Consider the following 25,500-nt stretch of genomic DNA (forward strand, 5'->3'; position numbering starts at 1 on the left):
GGATCCTTGAAAAACTACAGTTTTCCTATCCAGTGGACTAACAGAAAATGATGAAATCCTTAGGTGTTGTTGGAAAGTTGTTCTAACTTAAAAATCTTTTCTTTATAGTTTCATTCTTGATGTTCCACAGCATTCACCACTTCCTGCATGGCTTTTAACCGCAGGGAAAATGAGGGACTTTTGGGGGCAGATGTGTTTCCATTACACTATCATAATGCCCCTAAAAATCCTTATTGCTCTTGCAGTATTCTTCTGTATTGCTGGGCCTGGTGAGAACTACTTGAAGACCTAGCTTATAAATACAGCTTTTCTCTAAAAACACTTTAAAAACACCACTGAGTTTTATTTTGTTTGTCTTATATTATTTTTAGTTGTGTTTACTGTTGCTTAAAATAAAAATGGCAAGATACACAACCACCTGTTGGTAAATAAATGTCATAAGTCATAAATCCAAGGGACATGCTGATAACTGCATGGGATTATGAAGAGGGATCTGTTTTGGCTTAAGAATGAGAGCTTCATTTTTTTGGTACAACTAACTTTTTTCTTACATAAGAATTTAGCATTTATGTCTCTGAAAATATGACAGATGTTTTGCAAGCTAACTTGAATGACGACTGTAAGTGAGCCTCACTTAGAATATTTACTGCATTTGGAAACACACATCAGGCCATTTATCAAATGCATGGATCTGTCCAGTACCTTTATTTAAATTAAATGCACTAAAATATTCAAATCATGTTTTTATACAGTCTCAAAATAAAGTTATGATTAAACCTGAAGAAGACATTGTGGGTTGTCAGGTGTCCTATGCTTACTCAACTCAAAAGGTGTTTGTGTGGCTGTACCTCTCGCTGAGGTTTGTGAGGAAGGCACAGTCCATTGGGAATGCAGTCATGGCTTCTCCCATGAAGGGAGCCATGGCCAGGGATCTCCCAGGCACAGGTCATTCCTGCTGGGTGGCAGGTTCTCCTGGAGCCTGCAGTCTTCCAGTTCTGGAAGGAGAAGGCAGAACATACACATATAAACATGGTTTGTTGTTGTCTTGGTCCTGCAGAGCAATACATCATCAGTTTGACATGTGCAGTGCTGGTAACATTTATTTCAGTAGCAGAGTGTGGGGCACACACGGTGCTGTCACTGCTTTGTGTTAAATGTACTCTTGACTTCACTGACTCGCTTTACAGAAATTATAGATGGTGTCACATGGTCCCTCTGACAGTGTCTGCGAAAATCTTTAAATACCCTTCAAAATATTTGGTGACTTAGGAAAGAAATTAACTTGGTGGATTCACCAGACCAGTTTTAAAGTTTAATCTCCAGGGAGATGGTCTTCGTTCTTCTGTAGGAATGTGTCTCATTTTTCATACATCAAAATCTTACAGGTCAAGTCACATCCTACAGGTCACAAAGCAGGTTTGCTGATATGAATGAGGCTCACGACTTCTGCTGCCCAAAGAAATAATACAGTAACAAGAAAATTCCTTTCTAGAAGGACAGAATGAGCAGTGTTGAACAATTTTGTATTCACAGGTGAAAACATGCTGGAATATATCCCTCAAAAATAAGCACTGCAAGATGCAACAGCATTTCAAATTAATGTACGGACAGAATAAAAAACACAGTCATTACATTAATTTGAAATTTTCATATCAATATTGCAGAGTTCCTATTTGGACTGCTGATCACGAGATGATCCCTAGTACCTTCTGACATGAATGGAGGGTATAACACAGACTGGCTTGAGGCTAATTCAGCCTTTATAATTGCAGTTACTTACAAGGTATGAAACTAATTGAACTATTAGTTATAGAGGTTTTTTGCATGTTTTTATTCTAAACATGCCAAGGTGTATGTTCAGCATTCTTTTTATTTCCAAGTGACACTCCTAGGTAAAGATTCTGCATCTAAATGAAAATGTTTTTTTTAATAAAAGCATGCAACAGCAAGTATTCTGTGGTGTTCTCCAGTATTAAGGACCAGTGAAGGGAGCACTCCCTGAACTACAAATTGTATCACCTTTATCCAGAAGACTTAACATGAACAGAGTCGAGATTTTTTGTAAAAGTCTCTATGCTAGTCACAATCCTATTTAGAGAATACTGTAAATAGATCTGAGCTTTAAAACTGATCTAATCTGATCTAAAACTGATCTCATTTTCTATTTTTCCTATGTTTTCCTATGTTCCTTATTTTACGTGTAATCTTTCAAGGATATCCAAATTACTTTTTTTCCTAGCATATGCAATCATTCATATAATCTCTTGCATGAATAACTCGTTGATTGAACACATGATTCTTGCATATATACCTATTTATATACATACAGGTTGTAGGAAGAGTTATATTCCTTCTGAATGTGTGCTCTGTAAATATGTAAAAACATACTTCTCATATGACACTACTTTCAAGAAAAATGTATACTTAGACCAAGCAATCCTGAGATTAAATTCAAGGAACAGGATCAAAACAAGTAACATGGTATTCCAGTCCCTTTTACATCTATTGGGAATCACCTAGCATATAACTGTAATTTTGTTTTACACATTTTTATCACTGAAGAATAAGCATTAGAAAATGAGAGTCAACCACATGGTTTGAGATGTGTACTTCAACTTCTGAATTCAAATACTCGCTTCAGATTTTTTATTTTAAGTATTGAAATCATTTTGGTATGAAATAGTATGTCACAAAAATCTTTGGATCTGATATAGCCTCAGAGGAAGGACTGCAAAAGTCATCTGTAAAACTGTCCACTCAGCTAACAGCACATTGGGAATAGGCTGTGAGTAGGTTTCAGTATCAAACATTTTGTAAAAGATAATATTTTTCTCTGTTTGTTTTCTTAAATATTCACAAAGCACAGATTTCTATTAGCCTCTTCTTAGGGCTAATTTTTAATTATAGGGCCAAGAGACATTAACAGGAACAAACAAATTGCTCTAAAAGTTAAAACAGTAGCAAGTAGGTAATTTTTCAAGTAGAATTTCCACAGTGGAAAAGATATTAAGTATTTGTTGTGTGCCAAGAAATGAGTAATATGAGAAAACTTAGATTCTTTTACAAAATGGAAGAGCATTAATAGCATTTCAGGTTTTCATTATATATAAAATTCTTGATTACCAACAGTCTCATAATAGATAAACAAAAATAGAAGAAAGGACATGCAGTTATTAAACAGGCTGAATAAGAGACACTCATTTATGTATTGAATAAGCCCATTTTTATCTCAAGTTTTGAGCACTCAACTGTATGTACACTATTTAAAACATGATTCAGAATACAGAATTTGGCTGATCCATTTTTATAGTGTTTCTTTATTTATTTGCTATGTTATTTCACTTCCAGTGTGTTAGATCCAGTTTGTTACCGAATGAAGAGTGTCAGCTGTGCTCCAGCCCATGCTGAGGGGTCCCTGTGCAGCTCCTCTGCTGTCACCTGTGGGGAGGTGACTCCAGAGCCAGGCTTTGAGCACAGGGAGTGCACAGGCTGTGGCACCAGGAGGCTGCTCAGGAAAGCTCAGATAAAGCCACCTAATTCCACAGTGGGCTAGAGAAAGAGAAGAGCTATAGCAAAGGGAAAACCACTGCTCAGATGCTGTGAAAAAGTCTATAGAGTAAAGCAGCAGAATGTGGCCAGAAGTAAAGGGGAAGGAAGGATTCATCACACCCTGCAATGGAGCTTTTCACTGAATGCTTAGTTATGGGAGCATAAGTGCATACAAAAATAAACTCCATCAATAAATGGTCGCTGCTGCATTTCTCAATTATATTAAACTGTTTCAGACTTTGTTAATTTGTTGCCATTTATGGTTGATTAAAGATGTGCAAATAGTTTTATTTTTCCTTAACTTTTGAATGTATACAAACTATTTTATTCCCATATTTAAATCATTAGTGTCAAGATTCTGACTAAAGTGGGTCTTCATCATTGTATTATCATCAAGTGCAAATATCAGTTATGAAGCCCATGGCTGACATAATTTCAGCTACAGCTGGACAACAACTGTGTACATACACTGTAGCGACACAAGAAATCAATGAAAGTGAATTAAAATCATTAAAAGAAACCACATATTTTATAATCAGACTTTTATCAAGATATGACCTATTTTATACTTAAGAAATTAAAACAGAAGCTGAAATGTTTGTTTCCTTTTCCAATGACAGATTGTATTTTGTATATTCCTTTAAAAACAAAATTTACAGTCTTGCAATGATTGCCTCTGAGGCTTTTGGCGATCTCAGCTGTGACAACAGTGTCAGTACCAAACAAGATTGCAGTAGGTTAATTTTTAATTCAGAGGAGGCAATAAGATATTTCTATATGAAGCCAGGGAATCTGTGCTAGTCATTTTTGGAGTGCTGAACAATCCATAACAAAATTATCCCATGACTGCAGTTGGCAATATGGAGAACTGAGTGAGCCCACAAGATCCCCAGACTGTAGTTTGAATCAAACATAGACTTTGTATTATAATCTGGACTCATACTCAAATAATCTAGATTTAGTATTTTGATAATTCATATTAAATCATCTTACAGATTTATTCTAACTTGTACCAAATTGTCACAATTTTATTCTTTAAAGACTCTGGATATGTCTAAAACAAAAAAGGAAACAACTCCCTTCTTAGAACATATCTGAAATGAAAACTCTATAGAGTTTTGGTTCCAGTCTGAGCATCAGGAGGTGAATGTTGCAGCAGGAGGTTCGGGACTCAAGGTCTAGGCCCTGATTTGCCCTCTGGCCAGTGACAGGGAGGTGACAAAGGGCCTGACTGGAAGGCAGGTGAGGTCAGGTGTGCCAGCACTTCACCTGTCAGAGGGAGCAATACAGCAATACCTGATTCCAGAATGTGTTTTGATCTGGAATAGTCAGCTCTGGCCTTAAACACCCTATCTTTCTGTACCAGCTCCTTTCCTATCTCCTCCTTTCCAGATTATCCAGTTAATAAACAGAAAGTTCCAAGAAGTCAAGAAACCCACCCAAAACCAGAGGTAACTCCTCCTGCCTGGAAGTAAAGACAGAGCCACAGCTGCCATTTCCTGATAATGCCCCTTGCAAACATCCCGGACGGGGATACCTGCACCCGTTAGGCAGCTCAAGCCTCTGGATCTTCCTGTAAAGCAGGACCCGGCCGTGCCAGGCAGTGTCCCCAGGGCCACCTTTGCCGGGCTGGCACACCGTGCCTGGCAGCCCCTGGGGTCCCCGGTCCCTCCTGCAGGGCCGCCCTGTGCCTCTGTCCTTTGTGCTGCAGCTGCCACCGCTCAGCAGGCACAGCACACTGCACTTTAATTGCTATTTTATGGTTTCACTGATTTCTTCTCAGATGCCACCCACAAGATAGCAAGACATGGTGAACTGCTGCATCTTGAGTTTCATCTCACCCAGCTCCCAAAGAGAATTTCCTTTATCACTCTCATAAGGGAACTGAAAAACTGCCTACAACTCTGGTTGGCAAGCAAAAATAATGCTTTAATGGCACAGTTTTAAGTGATTTCACTAGGAATTAACACGAGCAGAGTATTAGATATGATATATACCCTTGACCAGCAAATCCACAGAGTATATTACAATTTCTGTAATAGCAAGTTTATCTAATTGCACAAAAAAAAGGTAAAATTTCTAATGAAGTACAATATCGGGTGCTATTGACATAATTATATATTTTCATCTTTTTACGGAGAACAGAAAAATGTATTTTCCTATTCTGCATACAGAACACTTGAAATAATTAAGTACTTTATGCTAAGGCACCAGACTATGGCAGTATTACAGCAAAAACATGGAGTTAAAACATATTTGGGAGACAGGGACTTTGTTTCTGTTCTGTATGATGATTCTGCATCTCCCAGTCCTGATGTATGTGTTTAACACTCAAGTGTTAAAAGCTTGGAAAGAACAAATAATAAATTCAAGTTGCTGTACCTGATTTTGAAATATGTTTTAGGCTGCACATAATTATTGCCAATCTTTAGCATGAGAAATACAGAAAAATTTGGGCTGAGAAAAGGCATGGGAACAAAAAAAATAGAAGAGTAAAGCTAAGTTTCTAGACTTCAGGCCACTTGCCAGCTGCTTCTTACATCAACCTTCAGTTCTGCTGCTTGCTTTGACTGTAGCAAAAAGATAAACATTTTCTTGTTGCAAGTTTACAAACACTGCCATGCGTGACAAGTTGATAAGGGGTATTAAGAGTTGTATCAGGAGTTTATTAGTTCATTTGAGCAAGAGATAAACATGGTAGAAAGTTTTGATGTGCTGCTGAAAAATGAAAAATAACTGGTCAATGCCAAAAACAGTTCTGCTGAAAAAAAAAAGGTTTCTATTCTTAGTGACTGGAGCTTTCATTGCTATAGACAATTTTTCTTTCTGTCTGTAGTAAATTCCTCAACGTGTCTGCCTCCTTTGTAAACTTACACCACTGCTCTGTGGGTCTGTATTTTCAGGTGGTACAGATGTAGCAGTCTGAATTCCACACTCATAAGGAACTCTGTTAAAGGCATGGCACAACAGGCAGGATTTGGTTTGGTGACTTAGTCACTTCTGCTTGGTGTCTTTTCACACTAACTGTAGATATTGAGATCTTGTCTCCATGTTTTTGTCTGTTGTAGTTATTGAAAATTAAATACAGTGTACATAAATATCATTTGATTTAGCACTTGCCTAATTAAATTCTTGCCTGATTCTTTTTCTGATGTAGGCCTACATGACTTACAACAAATTGATAGTGTTTGACTCTTGATATTGTTGCCAAATCTGTATTTGAACTAAGATTTCCCAAACCAAATATTAAAACTCCTGCTATACATCCCAAATGTCACTTTTAGTTTTCTTTTTGTAAGGCAATGCAGTATAATATAAACAAGGAGAAACAAAGAGATAACGCAATGATGTAGGATCAGAGTTTACTGGCAAAACCTGGATGTGGGTATATTAATCACAGATTATAAAAACATAAGCAAAAATGTCTTCCTCGATTGCAGGAAGAGACCTATATCCTACACTGTATTGATTTTTTTGTATTATTGATTTTTTTATTTTACTGAACAATTATTTTAGAAAATTTTTGATTTTTTTTCCCCTGCAAAAGTAACCATACTATTCTATAGTCTCTTTCCCCCACTTAGACTTTAAGGCACCATTGACATTTGTGGTATGCCAATTTTTATAGCTCTAGAGAAATAATAATAACACATTTAGAAGAAAATTCTGACATTTTGTCTGGCAAATGTTGTTACACTTTGTCAAAGGCATAAGAAGTCATTTTAATATCCTGTCTCACAATATGGGGTAAAAGGGACGAGAAAAATAGGATAAGATCAAATGTACACTTTAGCAAGATGTGATCAGTGAGCAGTCAGGTAATATTTTCAGTTATTTGCAAGACTTCAATGATTCCCAGATGCCTGAAGTAGGGCAAGGGTAAGGACTAGGAACTTCTGGATTTGATGGTTGTTTGGCACTGTGGAATGTAGGTACCTTTGCCCATTGTGTAAGAATTTTGTCCTTTGCCTTGGCTTCCCACTGGGAGCTTACAACTGAATACACTGACAGCCTTTCAGGACTTCTGCTCTACTGAGGCCACAGTCACAGGAGATGCATGTGCAGGATGTTTATGGAAAAGAATAAAAAGTTTTGCAGCAACTGAATGCTCCACGAGAGAGTGTCACACATGCAGATATCTGGTGAAAGTAAACACACTCCTGTCTGTTTTGAAGGAGAAAGAGCAAGGGCATTTTTCCCCTCTGTATTCTTAGACACTGAATCACACTCTGCTACAAGGCAGAAATTGTCTTTCTTGAAAATACGAAGTTTTCTCAGTAGCATATTTATTCACCTACTAATATTAATCAACTAGGGGTTACTGTTTTTGAAATTGAACTACTCTGAGGCTAATAGTACTGATATATTGCTATCGGCATGTTAGATATTTTCAATTAACAAAATAAGTTCAATAATTTAATAAATTATTTTTCACTCAGTTATTTATGAAATGCACATATTTAGCTGCTTATTCTGGCTTCTTCTGATACTCCAATCTAGAATATTAAAACTTAGACAACAGACCAGACAGTGACATGTACATGTAAATTCAGATGAGGGATATGGCCTTCATAAAATAGGACACTAAAATTAGAGGTCTCTTGATACAGCAGACAGTTCCACTGTTAAGCAACTGGTGCTAAGAGCAGTTCTGAGACTCAGAATGTGAGCAGTCTGGGAAGATGGTCTCTAAGATGTACATTTCAATTTAAGTCTTTGTGAAGTTAAAAGCTTCTTGCAATACAATGAAATTCCTCCAAAGTGTGTGTAATTTAACAGCAGCAGACCTTTGTGTGGTGACAATCAGCAGGTATCTGTTTTGTCAATGTCTATATTGTGATAATCAGCAGGTAACACACCTTATGAAACTGCTGTACCCTGGCTGTGGTATGAAGAAAGCAGGACACTAATGGACCATTATTGGAATTTATGCAGCTTGTATCATAAATAGTAACCTGTGAGAATGCAGGAATAAGGAAGATGTCCCAGATGAGCTGCCTGGCTGCCTACAGGAGCATCACACTGCTTAAAGAATCAACTGTCTTTCAACTTTGCACCAACGACTCAGCTGAGGGTGTTTCCTAAGACGAATAGATCACATATGGCAAGCATAGAAAACAGACAGATAGCATTTGTCTTCTGAGGTTTAAGAATATTTTGCTTGGTCTGTGCCACAAGGAGCTAATAAAACAAAGATTAAATGGAAGAGAATATTATTTGGTAACATTTGTCTTATATTGGGTCTGACAGATTTAATGTTTAGGTTAGGATAAAGCTCATATACCATAAAAGATCACTTGTATAGCACTTTAGACTCATTTTCCTGTCTAAAGCAGATTTTTTTTAAACTATCTATTAGGTTAGGTTGGGTCTCACATATTATTGCAAAAAGTAATCTACAAAGGCACTTTAAGGACCTCTTCATTTAAAACCATAGGCCAGCAGTAATTTTTTTTTTTTGGAGGATGCATATTGGGAGCAAGCCCTGATTCTGAAACTCCTCATTTCAGAATGTGTTGTAGGGAATTATGTTTATTTGGAGGTGGAGAAACTGTTCTGAAGTAATGGCTCTGAGGTGGTGTACCAGGAGCACTGCAACAAGCTCTGGTGTTTATCTCTGCTCAGATAATGCACCTAGTCATGTATTCCAGTTGTGATTAGAATTACATGGAGTTCCTGCTGAATTTTAAAAATAACATAGCATGAATTAAGAATTCTCACTGTTCATTATTATGAACAAACATAAATCTTGCAATATATAAATTACAAGAAATAAATAGCACCTGTGATGCAAAGCTGCTATTTAGTTGTACTTGTAGCCTTACTCACCTTGTACAACCCCAAATATAATTTGATCCTCTACATTTAAAACTGCACATTTCCATCCCGAAAGTGTTTTAATAAGAGATGTGTTAGTTAGGCATTGCTAAACTCATATTATGTTCCTGAGTAATAATTCAGTCTTTATTACTGGAGTAAAAGAGCTCCAAGACACAAGACTGGGGTAGGAAAGAGATCTCAAATCCATGCAACCCAAGTTCTGTCAGAATCATTCTCTAAGTATGAGCTGCTTCAGTATGTGGTTTTTAATCATTAAAAGTGCAGTCTTTTCTAACCTGAAGATAAGGCTTTAATGAGAATTTTTGTGAATGTATTACTTTCCTGTTACAATACTTGGAACATTTTGTTAATCCTGTGTGCTCTAAAGCAGGACATCCTAGTAAAGCAGCAAATGGAATGTTAAAATGAATGGAACTGAAAGAATATAGTCCTCCTCTATGGAAAAAAATTACTACAGAGATGAATGGTAAGTTCTTTACAGAGCAGTATAAACTGAGGAGAGTATTAGAAAGAATTCCTAAGAGTATCACTAGTTTATTTCTTAGTGAAGTAACAAATTTTAAAAATTTTATAAATCTTTATTAACTGATTTTTGGTATATGGAAAGTACATTATCTGTACTCCTATAAATGAAATATCTGTTTCTACTATCTATTTCTAATTCTTAAATTTACAGCCATATAGATTGTTAGCCAAGGTCTAAAGGTAAGTAATTAAAACAATGAGCAAAGATTTCAGAATGCAGGTAATGTATTGTACTGGTTCTGCCTCATGGCAACAAATGATCATTTAAGGAGCAAGTCCTAACCAGTGCCTATTTAGTTCTATATGGCTATATATACACACTTATGGTTTGCTTTAGTAGATGCAAAGAAAATACCCCTTTTCTATAAACCCCACATTTTAATGTTTGTAGGGTGACTTAACAGCTTAACCCCCTTAAAGATGGTGTCTGGTTTTGTAGGTAAATCCAGATTCAGAGTAAAATCTCTCAAAACTCAGCAAATTCCTCTCTGAGTCCTACCTACCTTAGAGGCTTATCACATGAGAGGATGAATGACTTTGACAGTACCTTACTCTGCACTGATAAGTAGTCCTCTTGGTCATCATGGTCCTTAGATTTTAGACACCCAAAGTAAGGAGTTATCCTTAAAGTCACCATGTTCCTTAGAGGATTAAAGATGAAAAGTCAGTACATTATTTTTCTTACATACAAGATCAGAAGAAATCCTGAAAAAAAAGGGAATATTCTAATATTGTCTCATTGTGGCTGCCTATTCTATTTATGATGCCACTTTATAAACTGCAAAATCTATTCCTGCAGCCTGCAGGTACTCTAAATGACACAATAAAATTGAGCATGAATATAGAAATAATCATGCATTTTCTCCTATAAACACTTTCTAAATTGAACTAGACAAGGCTAATATCACATAAAAAATAAAGCAACTAGACATTTAACTCACAGGAAGTAACATGATCAAAGATAAAGTCTAAATGACACAACAGTTAGTAATTGTTTCTGTAAAATTACTGGCAGTAAGATTTTTATGTCATTATCATCATATTGGTAAAACTTCCTACAGTATAATAGTATACACTAAATACTGTGTTGTAAAAATCCCTGTGGTATAAGTCATAAAAAGCCCAGCAGAAATAGGTGTCTCTATTACCTGACATCTCTACAAGGCTTTGAAATCAGAAACTGATCTGCACACCAAAAGTTTAGCATGCCTTTAAATAAGTAGATTTGTGAGACCATTTTGCTTCTAATGAAATGCAGCAAAATATTCTTTTGACAGAACATTTTATTCTTAGTCTCTATTTCTATATTTCACCCTAAAAACCACTTTTATAAATTAAAAGTGTCACATAGATCAGTGGGATTTAAAAACCAAATCTCAATCTATGAAAAGAGTCTTGATTTGAATAGGCTGGTTTGCTTTCAAATCAACTGGAAATCCAGACCAAATTCCCTTGAACACGTTCAGTGTGCCTAAGCTGATTTTGGTTGCATTTCAACACAGCAAATAGAACTGGTGACAGGCAATAACATGAAACTCAAGAGATTTTGGCCACGATTCTTGCAGAATCTGGAGAATTAGTAAGTCTGAAGTATGTGAAACCAGTACAAAAGTGAAGGAATTATCCATGCTAACCTTTTCATGCCTAATATTTTACCAAAGTGAAACATTTTTGCTATATTCATAAAACTAAAATCCCAATTCGTACAACTGTGCTGAACAGGAAGGGTCCCTCTCCTATTAAATGCAGAGTGATTAAACATTGGAGACTGTAAATGCTGGTTGATAAAAATGGCTGCTGCCTGTCCCAGAGGAGGTTCTCTCTGGAACACAGGCTCTGATAGCTGGATTAACACACGGAATAAATAAGGATGATGACCTTCTAGATATTACTACTGGCAATTTCTTTGTACTCATTACTCTGGAATGCTCCTGTTGGTTTAGGAGGAGAGGACACGACAAATTAACCATAAATCCTACACTTAATTCCACATTGAAACAGGCTCCTTTGCTGCAGCAGGAGTTGCCAGTGTAATGACACTGTGAGGGTTGTGTTTTGTACATCTCTTCACACCAAACCTGGGCTGGGCTGTGGTCTCAGACAAGGAGATTGACTTTCTTATAAAAAAGCATGTTGCCTGATAACTGGAAAATTATTTTTGCATTATTCCAGGAGCTGGACCAGATAAAGAGCTGTTGTGATGTAATCCCAGAACATTGAGTCAAATGAGTAGCACAATGCAGAAATAATCTAGGAAAACTACATTTTCTCCTTAAAACTTACGTTCAGCACTATTGCTTGTAGGCGTTATTTCACACTTTGCACAACAAATAATTGATTCCATGTTTCAGTTATACAAATATACTTTTTCATTCAATATTTACACTCTTCATACACACCCATTATTAATGTAACTCTCACTCCCTACTGTAGAATGAATTTTTACCTGTAGAATAAGATTTATCCATAAGCAACTGCTTGACTAGAATGAATAATGTTAAAAAAGCACATTTTCAGTGCAGGTACCTTAAACAATGGTCTACATGAATCAGTAGTTACTGACAGAAAACAATGTGGTTATAGTTTGCTGTAAGGTCTTTTAATTTTTGGATTGAAGTTTTCTGGCAAAATCTTCACTAGCTTAGATTAATTGTGATAAACACTTATTCAGCAAAACAAAGAAGTACACGTACACAATTCCATCAGAATTCCTCAAGTCTTTACCAGCATGGACAAATTGCAAAAAAAAAAATCTTCTAAGGATATACTTGAAAAGGCAAACTGAGTTGTTACCCAAAGAGTCTGTCCTAAAATGCAATAGTTACTAAACTAAACTACTAAAATACATAGGAGAAGCCTTCATGGTGCTCTCTGCTCTTGACTTGACTGCAGCCAATACTGTTAATCCTCTAATGTCATAAATAATGTTGGAAAGACATGCTAATAAAAAAGACAGCACTGACACAATTTATCATGTGTAGGAGTACATAAATACTGAAGAAATCTCTCTCACTTCTACAAGAAAATCAGCTTTACAACAATTTTCTGAGATAATTGGTTATAATTTCACAGCAAAAAAATATTTATACTCTGAAAATAAGTCTTTTTAAATAACCACATGACTTTAGTTATCATTGTTATGTCAGCTTTTAATGAAAGACTTATGAACGTGTTATTAGTGTTCCTGCTATCTGTTCTGTTTGTGGGAATGTTTGATTTAGTAATGAAATCTGCTCCATTTGAAAAATGCATTTCATTCTAATGTCAGAGCTCTGTAAACCTGGATTGATTACTCTAAAATAGCTTATAGTTGGGGGAAAATGGGTATCTCCTAATTAAGACACATTACAATGAGATTTTTAAAATCAACTACTGCTAACAAAAATGCCTAAGTTACTTGTATTTAGAAAAGATTTAGCAAATAGCTGTTCTCTGACACAAGCCTGCTGCAAAGCACTCTGTAGGGAACCCCACTCTGTGGAATTTAAGGGCACTGGTGGAATTTACAGAGTCCATACACTACATTCCTAAAATGTTGATAAAGACTGAGTTTCAGTTACTTGCATCAAATTTTTAAAGGTTGTCAAAATAAATACTGCAAGGTAAAACTCAGCAAAATGCAGCATTGTTTTTACAATAATCTCTATTTTCCAGGTGTTTGTAAAACTGAGTTGTTCTGCCCATTTCCTATTATGAAGAAATCCTTTATTATTTTGTGTTATGGATAGTGACAATACTCATAAAAAAAGCAGGCAATAAGTATAGTGGTGGCTTTGGCTCCAAAATCTACATCCTAAACCTGTATAACATTGGAGAAGTAGTTTTTATTTATGATATATAAATGTGTTATTCTTCCCTGTGCAAACTGTTCTTTTGCAAGAAGCCCTGTAATCTTCATGGAACATAATTCAGTGATGGAACTCCACAGAGGAACAGGACTGCCTGGATACAATGCCGTGTAGAACTGAGGAATTTTTATTCTTTTTACTCAACAGAAAAGAAATAAAAGTATATTTTGCTATTGTTTTGCAATGCTTATGGGAAGATTGAAATATTTAAATTTTGTCATAATCTTCATTTTGCTTGTTCTTTTCTTATGGGTAAAATATTATATTCTGTTATTTAAAGCTGTTTTGAAAAGTGAGGTAATTCATGTCTGTACAAGTGTCAGGGTTATGTATATTCTATATATTTAGAAATTCACAATGAGTATAACTTTGGAATGAGAATACAACACGAATTAAATACTTTTCCCAGTACAAATTGTACAGAGAGATTTTTGAAAGATTATATAATCCTCACAAACCTTCTAGGGCCCAGTTTTGTCTGGGGCAGACACCTAGCAGATACACTGATTATAGGAGTAGATGCTATAAAGAAAACATCTCTAGCTAATAGTACCAAAAATAGAATTAATAGTAGTAATGGAATTTGCTGTTTGTACTGCTATGGATTATATTTTTCATTGTGTGACCTTTTTATTTCAACCACAACTCAACAGGATCACAAAGGAAGATGTGAATACACAGAAATGAGATGTTGTGACTAAGTACAGGAGTTTAATGATGGGAAGTTCTTCCTACAAATTGTCTCTTTGCACGAAGCTTTAAATGTATTTCCTCCCCAGAACTCAAACCAACCCCCTGATTTAATATTAAAGAGAGCCTGTCTATGTCCCTTCCATCATCATTCCTTATAACTGCTTTGTAGGTTACAAGACTGCACAGAAAGGAGTTTGCTGTGACCCCACTTCTGCAGTTCCCACAAAAGCTACCACTGAAACCCTCAAATGCCTGCCAGAAATCTCAGCATTGGGAAGGCTAAGGAATTTGCCAGCATAGTTTTTAAAGAAGCCAAGAGGATCATCAGTTTCATACAATGATTACATTTTTGCCTGCTGATATTCATCCATTCTTAAAAAGAAATGGAAGCAATATGTGTTTTACTTTTCTCATACTTGTGACTGCAGATTCCAGTTAAAAAGTGATGATGGTTACAGCTTTTGTACTTTCATTTTCCCCTTCAATTTGTCAAATGCAGTAAGATAGAGCACCAAAAAAAAAGGAAAGAAGAATAGAGGTGGCAAGGCATCTAAATATATCCAAGATTGTTTATGTCAATGAGCTCTGCAAAAGGATAGTGTGTTTATGTGACTGCCTCAGGGAGGTGGTTTGCAATGCTCACTTATGCTGTGCATCCCTTATTGTTCATATTTCGAAGGCCTTTCTTTTTCAAAGCTCTAAACATACAGATCAAAAGTGAAATTATTAACTCAGTTGTAGAAATTGAAGTATTGAAGCTGACTAACTCTGTCAAGTCAATATTTACTATTAGAGGAAGGATTATATTTCCTGCCATCCCTCCAAATCTTACATCCAGAATTGCCCACCTACCACACAGTGACAAACGTTCATGTGTTTGGCTTTAAGTGCTTAGTACCCAGGGAAGAGCAATCAGGCAAATGACTAAAAATTTCTTAAGCATAAGTCAGACATTGAACATAAAAACTCCTCACATTTCATGTTACAGTTCTCCTCACTACAATTTCTCAGGAATGTTCTGATTCATCCCTGTGGAGCACTTTGTGTGCTGCAGTTTAACTTTATATTTCTGTCATGGTACCAGCAATGTGCCAAAACAGCGATTTCCCCACCCCGCTCGTGTTGCTCACTCCTAAACCAAACGTGTCCTGTCTGCTCCCATCCCTGCTGTCTGTCACAATTATGATTTTCTCTAAGATAAGAAAATCCCGTTTTTACCACTGGAGAGCCAGGCTGCTTAGGTCACAAGATTCTCTTGGCTTAATCTTTGCATATGAATCATGAACTTTCCCTAATAAGTACTGGCATTCTTCAGATGATCAAGCTAGCTTACGAAGGCTTCCAGAGCTTTCCACATTAATTATCACCATGTTTAAAGCATCCAAAGCAGCAGCTAATTAAGAATTATTAAGATTATAAGTTGTTTAGTCTTGCTTTTCCTTTCTGTCCTCTATTACTCCGTCTTATGTGGGTTGATATTGTAAATGGCAATAATACCACTCCGTTATAAGAAAACAACATATGAAAAGGATTATGAAAAATATAAATTAAACTGAAAATTAGCTGTGTGAAAAATTGGAAACAAGTTTGCTTGCTTTCTATACTAGAATGGGTCAAAAGTAAGCTATACATGATCACAATTTCAGTTCAGAAAAAGCTTTTTTCTCACATTAATTATCAGAAAATTATGAGATAACCAGACTAATAGTATGCCTCTACTCTGCAAATAAATGACTTAAAACTTCTGCAGAAGTTGAGGAAGCACACACACTATTGAGAAGTCATAGTAAATACCATATGATTAAGTAAATATTCTGTTAGAAATAAATAAGATAAAGTCTTTAAATGAAAAAATAATTTATTTCTTAACATTTGAAAATGGAAACAGAATATTCACTCTAGATTCAGAGTACAGAAAATTTCTGAAATAAGTCTGGGCTTCTAAGTACTTTCAATCTGGAAACGTGATGATCCTGAGCACCTCAGGAAAAAATTTATATTCTTGCACTAAATCTAGTAAAAGTAGAAAAATTAAAAAGCTGTTACATTTAGCTACCAAAAATATATTTTTTAATCTTTTACCAGGATGAGTGTATCTAAATAAAGACTGGGTAAATTCCTCAAACAGTATTTTAAGTGTGGCACAGCATGATAGGAAAAACGTGTATTTTGTATTTGGAAAAAGATAAAGAGATTTGTACTTAACTGGCAGTTAATTAACCAAATGTATAGGTGGATCAATTGTATATGTATGAATAACAGGACACACCCAAGTCATAGTCAAAAATCCTTTGGGAACTTCTGTGAAGACAGAAAATATTTTTACACTAGCAGTGATTAAGCCTGAAAACAGAAGGAGAAAGCCCTGAAAGGAAATCAGAAGTGAGTCAAAATCATTACTGGTTACTCTCATATTTATCATCCAAAGTGAGTCAAAATCAGCAGGTGTTACTCTCATATTTATCATTATATAAACTGTAGTGTAAGAATGCAGTCAAGAGGAAAAGAAGAAATAAGATGAAAAGAGAAAATCCATCTTTAATATTCTTTCCAAAGAAGAAATATTTGAGAAGAGTACTGAAATTTGAGAAGAATACTACTAAAAGTAGCATTAAATAGAAAATTCTTCTTTAAGCACTCAAATGAGTTCTGAAAAAGAACTAAAACCAGTGGAAAAACATTCCAGTTTATGTTTTCTATATAAATCCTTTAAAATCAAATTCAGATACTGTATGTGGATATTTACAACTTTTTAAAATACATAAAAATATCATAAAGGTTCATTACAGACCTTTTTTGAGGCATAATTCTTGAACAAGTGAGTAGCTGAACATGAGTCTTGTTTCCAAGGACTTGCATAATTTAGCACCCAGATTTCAGGAAATGACTCTAGGTAATACCAGCCTGATTCAATAAACTATTTGAAGACACAGGGTACTGAACATTGAATTTAATGTTTGCTATGTCTGTAATCAGATAAACAGAATGCTCAAGAATTAAAGTGTCTCTGCAGAAAAAGAAACATTCTCTAGTTCTAGTAACTGTTTTCCTGACAGGGTAAAGCATACAAAATTGGGCAGAAAATCCAGCATCTGTGGGTAGAGATCTATGCCATCCCTGTCTTAAAAAAAAATTATTTGTTAGGGGTAAGCCCAAGCCACTTAAGTAAGAGCTACACAGAGATTATCAACACTTCTGGCAAAAAACATTACTGTATTTTTTCCAGACTTAGTGAAAAACATTGCAAAGTCTTGTGAACACTTCATAGAATCATGCAAAAATTTAAATTAAAATTTTAGGCTACCACTGTGCTGAGTGCTTAGAGGAGAAGTTTAAAGTTTTCCAGAAGCTGTACTGTTTGATTCCTAACTCTTTTTGTCCTGTTCCTCACTACCTCTGAAAATATTTTGGGTTTTTTTTTTATGCAAGGGTACAAATGTGCAGAAACTGTTTCACAATTCATATTAAAAAACCCCCAACTCTAAAGCTATGCTTTCAACAAAACACAGCATAATATCTTAACCTAATAAAGTACGGCCCTACTTTCTGATTTGCAGACCTCAAAAAAGGAATTTAAATATTTTACTTCGGCACTGGGGCAAAATTACTTCCTAAGACAAAAAAAAATTGAAAAAAATTACCTTATCTTGGTACACCCTCCAGTCCTAGAAACTGCAGAAGCAGAAACTGTTTTGAGATGTGACAATGTACATGATGCAGATCAGTAACAGGAGCCACATTCAATCACTGTTCTACAATGGCATTAAGTAATCGGAAAGGACAGAAAAGAAACATTTCCAATGCTGGATTTTTCCTCTGGATGAAATGAGCTTGTGTAGAGTTACAAAAATGAACTAAAATTATAAGGCCAGAGTACAGGCATGGCATGCTCCTAAGAAGAATCTATCTTCCATATGCTGTACAAACACAAAAATAATGATGTATCTGAGCAAAAATACTTTCTATTTATGAAGAGAAAATTATTAATAAAATTATTTTGAGATAGCATTAAAAGAAAGAGGAAAAAAAAAAGGTAAGTATATAGCAAAAAGCGAGATTGTTCTGAATGCTAGACAGGTATAGAAATGATTTTCTAAAACTTCTATCAGTTGCTATTGAGTGTGTCATTCTTTGTGACTCATCTTTGCCCAGAGAGCTCTATCATTGATCCAGTGCAGATTGCTGATTAATTCTTCATATTCTCTGTGTATGACTATATTAAAGTGTAGAAGAGTAAAGATATACAGGGCTTACACCATCTTTTTCAGTCAGCAGTTACTTCACTTATTTGTTTTGTTTAGCCTCTCAAAGGGACAAGAGAAGGAGAACAATAGATTTTCTCTGCAATATTCTGCTCATAATATATCTACTTCCAAGTATTACATTCAACTTGATATATGCAGTGATCAATAGATATGAACTTCATGGGGCAGTGGGGCAGTAAGGCTACAGCAATAAAACTCTACCATAAGTCATAAGGACTGCTGGTGGCCGTTCACTTTCTACCCTAAGGATTTTCTCTTGCTTGATGTAGCAGTAGATTTACATTATAAACCTGATTTTTTCTTATGCACGTAATATATTTTCATATATAAGTTCAGCAATGACAATTGCATCAGTTTAACATTCAACACTTATCTCTTCTTCGTGATCTCCATTTATCTACCTTATTTATTATCAGATAATGCATATGTATATGCATAGGATTCTTACCACATTACATTACTACTTATGATTTAATAGCAAATGAGTTAATTTTTTCTTCATAACAAAGAATGCAGCATGTTATTTTTATGTACCATAGGAGAAAACTGATAAAGAGGAAATGAAGCAGGGGAACAGAAAAACAAAGTGAGAAATGAAATCCAAGTTTCTAATGCAGCGATGTAATGCCAAGAAACTGCTCCAGAGAAAATGAGTAACTGCCAGCTTTTCTACCTGTTGCCAAGAAAATGTTGCTGTGTTCACTGATCCTGTAATTAAACTGAGTATGTTCTGAAACATCTACTTCTGAATTGTGCCCTCTTCTGTGAAGGGGGAGGGAGCTTCATTCCTATAATAGACCAATAGAAAGATGGTTCGTCTCTAAAAAATTAGGTAGAAGAGCAAGCTTGGTTTAATCATGTACACACATTCTTTAAACAAAAAAAAAGCCTGGAAAGAGAAATCTTATTGCCTACAGACCTTTGGAGGGAAGCACAGAAATGTAATTTGCATAGTTCAAAATACTCATGTGCAGGGCAAAAAGTTTTAATAGCAATCCTTTAATGTCCTGTAAAAACAGCAGTCTTCCTGACGTCTGTTTTATCAACATTATAAAATGTGAGTTATTAATTGCAGTGTCTTGTAGCAATTTCTTGCTAGGATTTTTAAGTAATTACAATCACTCATGCTAGTCAAGGTATTTGTATAGAAATATGTCAGTAAACTAGATCATACCAGTATATAAAATATACCATATTTTATCTTGTTCAGCCCAATTTTGGCTAACCAAGATTTCATAAAGGCTGACTATATTCTCTTCACCTCTACTGTGGTCCTCTGAGATCTTCTGGTAAAGCTTTATTGCACTTTGCACAGCTTTTCTGCATTCCTCATGCTTTTACACCTGATGAGTTAATGAAATGTTGGCTTTTCTTAGCTGAGTCCTTCTTTGCTCTGTGGCTGGCTTGCTAGGCACTCCAGTGGCCCTCTCAGACGTTTGTCACACAGAAGTACCGATCAGCTGGGGCTGGAAGGGACCTCTGGAGATCGTGCAGTCCAATCTCCCTGCTGAAGCAGGTCCATCTAGAGCAGACTGCACAGGATCCCATCTTTATTGGATAAAAAAATGTCTGGATCACCTATTAAAAGTCTCAGAAAGCTCTTGCTTCTGAAACAGTTTCCAATCTTCCCCACAGACAGCAACAGCAACTCTCTGAACTTGCAGGCTGATAGGTTCACTCTGGACCAAGAGCTGGGCACAGCTGGCACCCACACTCTGCTTCATTTGCAGAGTTGCTTTGTTTTAGTTCTCTGTTGGCTTGTTTAGTTGATGAGTAACAGATCAGAGTCATTCACGACACAGAAAACTCTGCTACTAATCTACCTCCAAAACAAAACTCAGAAGCAGAGCCAGGTCACTCTTACTTTCCTGGCTTGCAGCAGTCCTGCTCTCTCCTGCTGATATCAGCACTATCCAACTGACTTCAGTGGATATGAATACACGCAGGTGGCCCATCACTGATTATTGCTTCTAATCCTGACACCAGCATTAATTAACTGACACTAATTAATTCTTGTCCTTCTAAGCCAAGCTTTGGACAGTTTAGTGGAGAATGAACAGTTAGCTGTTGGTGCTGATTCATTATCACCTGTTATTTCTCAAGCTGTCAGCATTCATTCCAAACACATTTCTTCACATTTTCACTGCTGAGCAGTTCCACTTGCAATGGACCAAAAAGCAAGAGGTTTCCTCAGTTGATAATATTATGAGTACTTTGCAACCACTACTAAATGTACAGCAAGCGTAACACAAAAATGTGTGTATCTATTTTGACTCGCTGCAAGAAAGGCCAGAAGATGGATGCAGTTATATTGCACCTGTTCAAAGGAGACCACATTCCATAAAGATTGGGTTTCCAGCAGCCTTTGCAGTTGCCATCAGGAAAGCTAAGAAAGCTGGCTGCAGGCAGAGCTCAGCTTTTGGGAGCTGCTGCTTGTTGGAGCACTCACACCCTCCATTTGTGTCTCTGTCCTCGTGCCTGCCCTGCCAGCAGGGCTCAGTGCACACTCCCAGGGACACACGGGACAAGCCATCGTCTTTACAGAGGCCACATCACCAGCACAAAGCATCTTGTGTGAGATATGACATCTCACAACTTGAATAAGGTTCTTAATCACACAATTTGGAGAGGGAAATTCAATCTGGCATACAGCCCTGAATGTTGCCAATGTATGACCTAGATTGCATTTCCCTAGATGGTTTATGAGAATGTTATTTGAAATATTTTTCAAAAGAGTTATTAAAATTAATACATACAACTGCCTGTCCCTCATTCACAAGAGCTGTTACCCTGTCATAGAGGGAAATCAAACTTGATTAACTTGGTTTGTTGTTCGCAAATCCATCCTGTTACTTACTTCCTGCTTCTGGATGACAGCAAATTATTTTTCTTCATTTATACTATTTTTTAAAATTTTTATACTTCGTGAAAGAGAAACAAGTTGGATTCCTGAATAAAAGTAGTATTTGCAGCTAAGTTACAGGAAAATTCATCTGTTCTTTGTAGTCTGCAATAGTAAAGACTTGATTTGATCAAGTGCATTTAAAATGGGTTTGTTTCTTCATTTTTCCTCTTAACCTTATATTGTCTTTAACATGCCTGACTACCCTTTACAACTCCAACAGGATAATGCTGTGGCAGCTTTGTGTTCTGCTGTCTCCTTGCTTTAAGACTATCCCCCACAAAATTCAATTTCATATTATCCTATTACTAACCATTTTTAAAATTTCCACTTTGCTAACAAATACATTTTTAATGGCATTATTATTAAAATATGTTGTTAACATTGCTAATCTTCGAAATGCTTTAAAAATCCACAATCGGTTCATGCCTAAAATCCTTTGCTGTAACATTGGCATGTGAAAACTCTTTTTTCTATTCCAATGTAAAGAAACAAAACCTTTATAGCTGCACATGGCTTTAAGAAATAAAAGAAATAACACTGTGAACTTTTTATTTATGACACGTTTTGATAATTCAGTCAAGCTTTGCAACAGGTGAAACTGTCTTTGAGATTGAAGGCCACACCAAGCTCTTTTTAGAGCCATGAAGATATTAAATTATCTTTATGTGAGGCAGATTGCATACTTGCCATTGTTTTACTGGCCTTATGGGATAAAATTAGTTTGCAGGGAGTTTTGGATTTCTTTTTAACATCAATCTACAAATGATAAAAACTAAAAGTGATTTTTCTCTATGGATGTATATTTTATGTATCACCACTTGCACCATTTGGAATATAACAGTAAGAAGTGTTTTTTATGTACTCAAATGCATTAGTTTATAAGAAAAGATTTGACACCTAGTGTATAGGTTAGTTCAGTTGCTTACTTAACTGCATCGATTGCAAAATGCTGAACTCAAACCAGCTCACACAGGATTTGTTTTAATTTATCTCTGTTGGAAGAAATAAAACATATCATTTAATCCAAATTCCAAAGCTGTGCTCTGGATTTTTTTATAGTTTTACGAGTACATGCCATCTAAAATGTACTAATAATGCCAAAAAATGAAACAGTGAATGTTCTTCTATTTATTCTTCATGTATCATTTTCTCATTTTGGGAATCAGGCTCTGAAGTGCTGGCAATTGCAATAATCTGAACCATAAGTTTTTGAAAGTTATTCCTTAATATAGACCTTGATTACCTTTGTGGGTGGTGTTTCTTTGTACCTAAATGAAAAAAAGTGTTATGACTCGTTTTTTATGCCCCACCTAAAAGTTCCTTATTCTTACTAAAGGTTCAGATAGAAGGCTGTGTTTTTCTCCCTAGATTTCCTGATAAATATGACAAATGCATTTCATCTGTTTAGAAAGATGAATTGGGCTTCAATTATGAGAAAGTAATATTGGCAGACATTTTTGTTGGGCCTGAATTGTAAGGGATTAACGATTACATTTATAAAGATTTCTGGACTATTACAGTAAACACTTCTTTGCTCAATGGATTTAGATGACAATTTACTAAGTAATTCTGCAGGCTCGTTCAATTACATTTTAGAGTGAATTTAGACTGGAGCAAGGATGTGGAATTCTTTCTGAACAGTGCAAAAGAAAAGGTCTTTCCTTTTTCAGTTCCTACACATAAGCATAGGTCACAAAGGCTTTCTAAAGAGGACTCTGCCAGCATAAAATACTAATTGGAAAACTTTCTCAGTGCTTTCTACCACTGTAAGAAAACAAGGCAGAAGAAGCAGGACCATTACTATCATGATTTGGGGGAACTGATTTTTTGTAGATATGCCAATAAAATTGTTCATTTAAATCTGCACTGTCTGTACAGTCTGGGCAAAGATGGAAAGCAGAAAAGCAGCCTTCCAGAAGTGACTACTTCTTTATAGGAAAACAAACACTGGCCACTCCTGGGGAACTGACTCTTCAGGAACTCTAAAGTAACTAACTGAGACTAAACAGCCAATATTTTAAAAAGTGAAGTGAGAATGCTATTACAGAAGAGATACAGACTTAATCTCTGAGTTGAGAAGGATGAGAACAATCAGCTCACAGTAATTACCTGGGAACTGGTTCATCAGAAATGGATGTTTGAATAATGCTGAGTCTTTCTGTTTTATTATTTTTTAATTGGTAATTCCCTAGAACCAATCCTCCAGAACCACAGACAGCTGTGATCCAAATGTAAGCCTACAGGCAGTAAGCCAATTTGGATGGTGCAGGACATCATGCATCATTGAAGACTATAAGGGTAACAACATTGCTACTATGGAAAATTTTTTGTAAGCATAATGGTAGCAAAATTTATTTTAAACTAACATTAATTCTTCAAATTTGCAGCTTAATGCAGCTTTCATCTGAATGTGTGTAAGGCAATGTCGTTTCACCTCCCTCCAAAAGTCACATAAATAATGTATGTTGACTTACCAAAACAATAGCTGAGAAGTTTAGACTCACATTCTTCACAAGCGAGAAGTGTTCCTTAACCTTAACAATAAAACTTTTTCATTAGGAAAATACATATGAAGTACCTAAGATACAAACAAACCACTGTAAAACTGTGATTTTAAATCCACACATGCATATAAATAAATGCAACCAAAATTATTGGTAACAGTAACACCATGTTTTCACAGTGTAAAGCTTGTGCCCAGTAGTTCAGAAATCTCACATTAGTACTGTAAAACATTCCAATGGCACTGGTCAACATTACAGCCACACTGTTAGTCTGATTTAGTCTGCTGCCTTCAAACTCTGCATAGTCTTAAAGAGCAATTTTCATGGTCTAAATTCCTCTAAGAATGGCATTTCCTTTCTAGTGCTATGACACTTTAGGGCTACAGTTGTTTGCCTTTAAATCACAAAGCTAAGAGTGTCTCAAATACTCTATGTCATTATTCCATCAATGAAACTTATCAAAGTCTATATGCCAGGAAGCCAGCAAATCTGCTTTTAAGCACCAATAGATCTCTGAAATCTTAGGTGTTATTTCTAGAAATTACATGCCTGCATGACAATAACACTGTTTAAAGATGCACCACCTTCTGAAGGAAGCCCCAGTATGATTCAAGTAAATAATTGTGATCACTTATATATGCACTCTAAAAGGTACCCAACTACCTTAACCTGTATCCATTTAAACAGATTCCTTTTCAGCTTTCAGACAACACTGCCACTCCCCTCGATATTACCTTCCTGCTTTTGTAAACTTCTGACACTTTTCTGTTCTATTTTCCTCTCAACAAGAGCAGCTCCTTCACAATATCCTCAGAAACATCAATTTCAAGGACTTTTATATGTTAATTTGATAATATACTCATTTTTAAGCATACTGCACACATTCAAGGACAAATAAGATTTCTATTAAGATAATGGATTGAACTACATGATGTGAAAATTGCTAACAGTAGGGAAGGAGCAGTAATGGCAACTGGTCATCATTAGACAATGTAGAGGCAACAAAGAGGCAGGGAGCAGGTACCTGTTCAGAGACAGATGCCCTTGAAGTACAGAAAGCCACAAAACAATAATAATAGGACAGGTAAAGAAACAGGGCAGATAAACAGGCCTGTGGCAGAAGAGTGAGAGTTACCTCATGGTATTTAGCACAGCATTTATTTCAAAGTAGCCTGGATATGTCAAGGGGCATAAACCCTGAGATGATATAGTACTTCAGCCCTGGAAGCCTTCGGAACCCAAATGCTTCATTTCCTCCTGAACTGTGTGGGTTGGTTTAAACAACACAATTATTTGCCTAAGAACAGGATAAGGTACAGGGCACAGATCAGCTTGTGGAGTAGCTCATGTTTCTGGCATTTCCTAGTGCC

The 25,500-nt window shown here is 35.9% G+C and overlaps 1 long non-coding RNA gene across 1 annotated transcript; it reads left to right on the forward strand.

Annotated features, from left to right (window-relative positions):
* The first annotated feature begins 896 nt into the window (after positions 1–896).
* Positions 897–22,654, forward strand: LOC148221916 (uncharacterized). Its single transcript, XR_015807240.1, has 2 exons — positions 897–9,856; positions 13,796–22,654. It is a non-coding gene; the product is annotated as an uncharacterized LOC148221916 (long non-coding RNA).
* Positions 22,655–25,500: the final 2,846 nt, after the last annotated feature.

Source organism: Sturnus vulgaris, chromosome 16 (genome assembly GCF_052056855.1).
Source record: "Sturnus vulgaris isolate bStuVul1 chromosome 16, bStuVul1.hap1, whole genome shotgun sequence".
Taxonomy (NCBI): domain Eukaryota; kingdom Metazoa; phylum Chordata; class Aves; order Passeriformes; family Sturnidae; genus Sturnus; species Sturnus vulgaris.